Below are 7,940 nucleotides of genomic sequence, written 5' to 3' on the forward strand. Positions count from 1 at the left end.
CTACAGATGTGAGGAAGAAGAAAAGAAGATCACGCAGCGGTTAGACTGGAATTTCTGTAAATGATTTATTGAATTTCTGCTGGATAATCACAGTAGATTTTAATGCAAAGGAAATGAAAATCGTCTCCTTGCTTATCTAAAATCATTTTATTTAAATCTGCCAGACTTTTATTTGTAGTTTTGCTGTTAACTTAAATGCATTTTTAAGAGGTAGTCTGTCAAACAAAATCAGAGTGGCTAAGTGGAGCTACGTGAAAAACCTGCTTTACTGTGCTTCAGTTTTTATTGGGCTTTACCCGGTAGAAACAACCCTCCCAAAGTGGAAGCTTTCAGGTTCATGCGGTCTTCCATGTTTTTAGAGCTTCCATCTTCAGGAAGATGATCATTAACAATCCCAGCAGAAGAAACAGCACACTGTCTCTTGTTACTGCCACCATGTCCATGCTCCAGTACTGTAACACACCTGCAAAGTAAATAAAGAAAACACAGATAATCAGTGCGCAGCATCCCCACCCATGTCCTGTAATTTATATCACCTCCTCTCTTATATGGGATACGCTGAAATGGATCATGCTAAAGAAGAGGAAGATTCCACAGGGTGCATCCCACTGATGACTAACCCACTCATCCATCAGCGTGCTACTACAGTTTTTAAACGTAACCACTACTTGGCATTTTTGATTCAACAGAAATGTAACCATCTGCACACTTTCATTCACAACACAGGCTGTGCATAAGTTTCACCCTCTGCGAGTCCTTTCACGCCTTGCACACAGTAACCAACAACACTCGCGTGCTGCTTGTAATCAATTTATAGCCACAGCATTACTGTTTCAAGTGTTTTTCTCTATAGCCGATACACTGTATTTGTAACAGTTTCATTTGAATACACATTTCAATAATCCTGCTCTTATTTTTAAATTAAATAATGTATTATATTTGAAAATTCATAACCAGTAATTAACACGATTCTGCTTCTCACTCTGGATATACATGCAAACAAGCAAATGGCCCAGAATTGCATTTCCACTAATTGCAGCCCAGATGGCAGTGTTCTCCTCAGGTTGGAATGAAAACGTGACCTGATGTTCTGACTGCTCAAATGTTTTATAGTACAATTAAAAAAAACGCTCAACACAATTATGTGATATGTTGGAACAAAAATAATATACATATGTACGCAAAGCAGATATTTATATTATCTGACAGTAGGCAGTGTTTTAAAGAAAAACATTTATGCAATTCCAGGTGCAGGGACATTTTGGAAATATCTGTCCTTTTTTATTTGCTGCCTCTGTGTAAAAATGTGGATCACGAATGTGCAGCTGAGTTGTGCTGACAAATTTTTTTTTAAAAAGAAACCAATTAAAAAAAAATAGCAGATGCATTACAAATATTGAATTATACATTTAGTGGTAATTTGGAGCCTTAAATTATTATTATTTTTTTAAATCCATGTAAGAAGGCTTCAAATGTGACATTAAGTGAAGTCAGATTCCCTGACACGTTGCCTGCAAAGACACTAGGAAGTCTGCAGCTACTTCAAAACATTTGTCAGTCACATTGTTGGAGCTCAAGCATCACAAGGCAGCTGTTAAGCAGACTCTAAAAATGTTAAGCTTCCAACAATGGGAGGCAGAAAATGTGAAGGGAAACAATTAAATTACGCCTTGCATGAAGTTTGCTTTTCATTTTGTGAGGCAAATTTAGTGCCATGGTTAATCACTATGCTGTTGAACACGATTTGCAAAAATATTCAAGAGCTTTATGTGCCTCAGTGCCCCTTCTGTATTGAAAAATAATGGGCCTCTATCCAATTAAAAACTGCATTAAATCTCTAAAGTATTACATGCACTTTACTGGTATCTCTCTGATTAGGCTTTTCTGCATGTGCAGATGCTGACAGCACACTGAGAAAGGAAGCTCTGACTGACTGCTCCCTTTTAAATCTAGTTCAGGAGCCCAGGATTTTTTCTGGATAATGAAGGTGTGTGCATGCATGAAAAATGCGCAATGAAAAAAAAAAGAGATATTTTTGCATCAAAATCACCAATCTGTAAGAAATTCTCTCTGAAGGCTCATCATTTTAAACATAAAACACGTGTACACACACAGAAAAATCACATTAACAGAAAATGAAAACCCAGTTTCATTCAATCTCACTGTCAACATTTCATCTTTCTCTATTTAAACTGCGCTGTCAAATTATTCAGTTTTGGGTTTTTGTGGGCATTTTACCAAAAACAATATGATATCTGAACAAAAACCTCCATGAATGAGGATGAGGATGAATGCTCCTCATCTCAGTAATATCTTTTGGATTTGTTTGCATTCATCGCAGCCCTTCTGTTTTGATCCTCCCATCGATAGGCAGTGATTCATAGTTTTGCAACGGAGGCACCAGTCCAACACGTGAATGGGTGATTTATGTGGCCATCTGTTTTGTTTCGATCATAATTTGATCATCTCTTTTTGTGGGGATGACTTTCCATGTCAAGACCCATTTTGTTCTCTGTGAGTTTTGCTCTCAAAACTCACACGTACGTTACGGGCTGCGCATGTGCACGCCCGCGCACATGCGCAGCAAACTTCGGAATAATTGAGCCACCCCTCAAAGCAACAGCAGCACATTTACACCCTCATCCTTTAAAAAAAAAAAAAAAAAAACTGACCAAATTATGATTACAAGTAACAAGTAGGAGAGTTGTACAACCGACTCACTCCCACTATCTATTTATGTTAATTAAAAGATTTGCAACTACATGTGTCTGCAGATAATCAAAATGTCTTCTGCAGCAGCACTCCCAGATGCATCGGCACTCCAGAGCTCATTTGCTTGCTGCGATCTCATGTTTGTTTAGAATTAATCAATCTACCCACAATTGAGTTAATTAATTAGTGTTTTAATGCTACTCTTTATAATTGCAGTCAGATGAGTCTGCAGACAAAGCAATCACATTAATGCAAATACAACAGATAATTGTTATCCAAACTTCCTCGGCAGCAGCAGCAGCAGTAGCAGCAGCAGTAGCAGGGGGTGAGAGCTCTTACTGTACTGTAGAGCTCATTCTGTTAAAGCACTAGATGGCACCATTGAGCAGAGTTTCTCCTCTGGTCCTCTTGTCACATCCTTGATATTGTTCAATTAGCTGTCCTATACTGTCCTCACTGAGTGGGTGCACATATGCATTGAGGGATAGATGACACGAGGCTACCCGTGATAGCCTCGCTCACAGATGAATGCCTATCAAAGTGCCGCAGCAGCGAAACGAGAGGTCAACCTCTCCAACTCGTGCAAACGCGTGCTGTTTAAAAAAAGAGAGAGGAGAAAAAAAGTGGCATTCTGCATGTATCTAGTGCAAATCACAGGGAACATTTTGTGCATGTCTTCCTGCCCCCTGATAATGTTTCATTTGAGTTTTCACAAGAGGTATCAACAGCATGACCTTAGAGGCTTCTTTCACTAAATGTCAGAGGCTGTGTTCTTTTCAGGAACATTTTCCACAAAGGTTACTCAGTGTGCTGCGAGCACCCATTCCACTGCATCTATATGGGAATGAAGACATTAGCTGCTTCGTGCAAGCAGGTTTGTATCACTGCTGGACACAGGAGGGTAAAAATAACGGAGTGAATAATGCATGCTGTCAGTGTCTGGTTTGCCTCGTTGAAGTAGCCAGTTTCAAGCGACGGAGGAGAAGTTTCGCTTTTCGTTTGCATTGTTACCCCTCAGAACTTTTCCATCATTCAAATTTTATTCACCGCATCTTCATCATCATTATCGTCGCCATCATCACCATCATTAACCGCAGCTCATTTCTGCATTGCATGGGCTTTGTAGAGTACATTCTTGTTTACCCAGTTCCTGGTGTTTTTCAGGAATATGCTTGTATCATTCGGCAGCCTCTCAGCGAGAGCCATTATTCCCTCATCTCTTTAGTTTATCTCCTCTGATGATCTGCTCAGATAGATATGACAGCTGAATAAATATGCAAACGTTAGTGTGCAGCTCCACACTTCGCCACAGAATTTCTATTATGTTCTCAGATTTTAGAGACGAACACTATATAACAATGGGACTCTTTGGGGGATTTGGATGAATGGGTTATATTTTTTTTTCCTCCTTTATCATCTTCTGATAAACTGCGGCTATCAGCGGAAAAAATCGAGACACTCCTCACTCATTGGGCTTTGGACTAATTAAAAATCTCTTTTCACAAATCTGCTGTTGATAATTTCTGAAGAGATCTTTGAATGTCAGAGAATAAAACAGGATTCATAAAATCACACTTTCATTAATTAACTTTCAGTCAGTGGTGTCATTTCTCTCTGCTGTGTCCTTCAAAAAAAAAGAAAAGAAAAAAGAATCAGCTCCAAAATAAAGACCAAGTGAACGCGTCACTCATGTTTTCATTGCCCTGACCTAATTCCAAGGGAGGTTCTGGAGGAACTGAATGGATTAGTGCCCACTGTCAAATAAGATCATTAGTAAAACGTGACGCTCTCATTCAAAAATAAGAAACAGCATTTCTTTTGAAATTTTATTGCAACTGACCACAGGTTTTATTCCCTCGCTTACGTGTATTTTTTAATATTTTTCAATTTAATCCAAAGAAAAAGAGGGATTTTTTTTTCAATCATAACATAAAAATGTAAAAATATATGTACATTTTCATTCAAAACTCCCTTCAGAAACACAGCCTGCATCAGTGGTGCACTGCTGGACTTGTGGGGCATATGTTGCCTTTTTATAGCATACTGGTGACTGTCTCAGCCCTAATTCTTTGGGCTTTCGCCTGGCCCCCAGCTCCCAGCATGCTTTGAAACATGTAAGTCTCCTTTCAATCAGTTTTTTGAGCATGGCATCGATATTGGCTACATTTGTGGCAGAGGAGGAGGAGGAGGCGCTTTGGCAGCTCTGTTTGAAAAAGAATTGCCATGGGAGGGGTCGACTTGACCCAGCTTTAATGCAAAACTGAAAAGGAGAGAGGAAACAACAACCAGAGAGAGAGAGAGAGGGAGAAAAAAAGGCTACTATATTTAACCAAATCTGCAGCTTAGTCGGAAAACACAGGATAATGATATCCTCTTAACACTCCTTGCTGCAGAATTACAGCCCTCACGGTAGCAGGGGCCAAGATTCAAGACTAGAGAGAAGACGCAGTTATTACAGCGCAATCATTATGTTGTGACTGTGTTCCTGGCCTCGTTCACCTTGCTTGGTCAAAAGATCAACACTACAAAATTAGCAATTAACGAAGCAACTGATTCTTTCCTCAGAAAAGGGCGCAGTAGCCTAACATCCTAAATAACCACTTGTAAATGTGATGGTTTTCCTGCTGGGTTGCTTGTTCTAGATTTTTTTTTTCTTTTGCTCTTCAGTAGTTTTAACTAAAGTATTAAATGCACTGCTCAATTAGATTTCTTCTAGCTTACTGAAGCAACAGTAACACCGCTCCCTCCACAGGAGCTGTAACTTTGGAGGGAGGTGCCTACACACAGCTGCTCTTTCTTCATATATTATATACTCTAAAAATAGAGACATCCTCCTTGACAGGTTTCTTGTTGTTTTTGCAAAATCTTAATTAGCGATTAGTTAGAATAATTCTCAAACTGCTTCTCCTTTTTTTTCCATCCCCCCTCAGTGGAGGATGGTTTGTTATTTTAATTAAGCAGAGGTCAGATTTATTAACTCAGCAGGAGTGTGTTGAGTGAAACTGTGGAAATCAGCAACAATCTTTTTCTCCACACACCGATGCTCATTTCATGTCTCCTTCCCTTTTCTCCAAACTGCGAAACAAGGCAGGAAGAGGAGAAAGGGGAGTTTTTGTTTTATCTTATGTTGCTCACTGATTCCTTTTGATTACCTTTTTTTGATGCTGCCCCCCCCCCCTCCACCTCCGTCTGTTCTTCCCAGTGGTTAGATGATGATACAGCTCAAACCAGACCCCTCGGTGGGAGCATCCACTGGGCTTAGAGGTTGGGTGTGGTACAGGAAGGAAAGTTGAAAACGATGAGAAGGAAAGAGATAAAATTGTGTGAAAGAAATGGGGGGAAAAAATAGAAGTGGGCTCTGAAAGAGAAGGGAAAAAAGATAGGATAATTAAAGAAGAGCGAGAGAGGAAGTTTCATGCAGCTCACGCAGAAAAAGAGCTGATCAGACTATAAATCAAAATGTCTCTGTTATATCTCCGTTCAGATCTTTTGACAGTATATTACTTGTTTTCCTCGTGCATCTTGGCAGCTGGCGTCACATCAAGCGGATAGATGTACAGTAAATAAAGATTTTCAATCTTCTCTTATGGTGAAATCTAAAAAAGAAATGTTGCAGAGCCAGTCGATTTCATTCAGTGCTTTGCCCGCAAAAACTTTCACCAAAAGGAGGGCTTTGTTCTTGCAGATGGCTTCATTCTGGGCAAACTCAGATTTAAAAATACGATGCATGGGAGTATAAGGAAAAGAGTGGCTTGATTTTTATTTGACTTTTTTAACAGTGACTCAGTTAATATGTAAATACAGAGAGCTGAATGCAAATTTCAAGAGCACAGAACAGGGTTCAATCTTGGGTTTTATTTGTTAGAAATCTCTGCAGGGAAAGATTGCAAAGTGTTGTACATTCTGTCTGTGGCCACAAGGCAATTACTGCCAGAAAGCTTTTGACTCCTCTTGATTATGTGATGCCTTTCAAAAAATTACACAGATTTCAAATCACATGCTGAGCATACCTCGGCTGTAGTTGGGAGCCTCAGAAGAAAATCCTGACATTCATGCGCGCTACCCCCGAGCCCCCTGTATCTAATGCAGGCTTTATATTGTCTGTGGGGGTGATGAAAGAAAAATCGAAGGGGGTGCTACTTCCACTCCCTGGTCAGCACTGCAAAAAATGTCCTACTCAACATGCCATTTAGTGTAGTTATGATTTCAATGTACATTTTAAACAGAAAATTCCATATGTTGCTTACATGGTAAATTATTCCACAGCTTATTTACAGTTTGTGTACATTCGTTCATTTTTATGCACTAAGGGGCTAAAATAATCACTCCTGGCAAAAATACCACAATTAAAGTTTCCTGAAAAAAATAACTAGATTAGAGAATGAAAAAGTAGTCTATTGTTGGTCACTTGTTCACAGAGTGGCTAAAGAAATATGGTGTCTTTGTTAGTCTACATGCTACAAACACTACTGTTTATTTCAGCTGTGGATTTTTTTTAAAGAAATTATGTCGTGAATATGATTGAGAGACAGCACTTGAGTGTTTAATAGGTCTTACTCATTCACTTTAATTTAAAAAAGAAAAATAATTTTATTTGCAGCTGGCGTAGTCCTGTCAAAAGTTTTGTCAATTTTTTAAAATGGTGGTTTATGTACGTAAATATTATTTTTTAATTGTTTTGTTTTTTATATCAATATTGTGAATGACTTAGGACAAAATTGTAGCAAGTCTGATCTGTAGCCTTGTATCTGAGCTGAAATGTCTTTCATGAATAAACTTCATGAAAGACATTGCTACAAACGCCAAATTAAATAATTCATTTTAATAACTTACCTCTGGTTTAGACAGCGATCTAGTAAGTTGTTTGTATTTATGAACAAAGTAAGTTATGATAACCTCAAAGGGATAGAACAGAAAAATGGTACTATGTCACCTGTTAACCAGTTGAGTGATTTGATGTATAAAATTTGTTCAAAATATTTTTGAAAAAATGAGAAAAAGAACATTTACATACTGGTAAATTTCATAAAAATGGCTGCCTTTTTTCAGCTAATAAGGGGATTTTTATTCATAGACACAATTCACAATACAATTTTTTTAATGAAAAAAAAAAAGAAAGCTAATACCCATGAGGTCCTTGACAGTCAATTTAAGGAGAGGGTTAAGTTTATCTAGCTTCTTTTTTTTTTTTTTTTTTCACAATTGATATCAGTTATCTGGCCCAACTA

Source organism: Simochromis diagramma, unplaced genomic scaffold (genome assembly GCF_900408965.1).
Source record: "Simochromis diagramma unplaced genomic scaffold, fSimDia1.1 OVJJ01000618.1, whole genome shotgun sequence".
Taxonomy (NCBI): Eukaryota; Metazoa; Chordata; class Actinopteri; order Cichliformes; family Cichlidae; genus Simochromis; species Simochromis diagramma.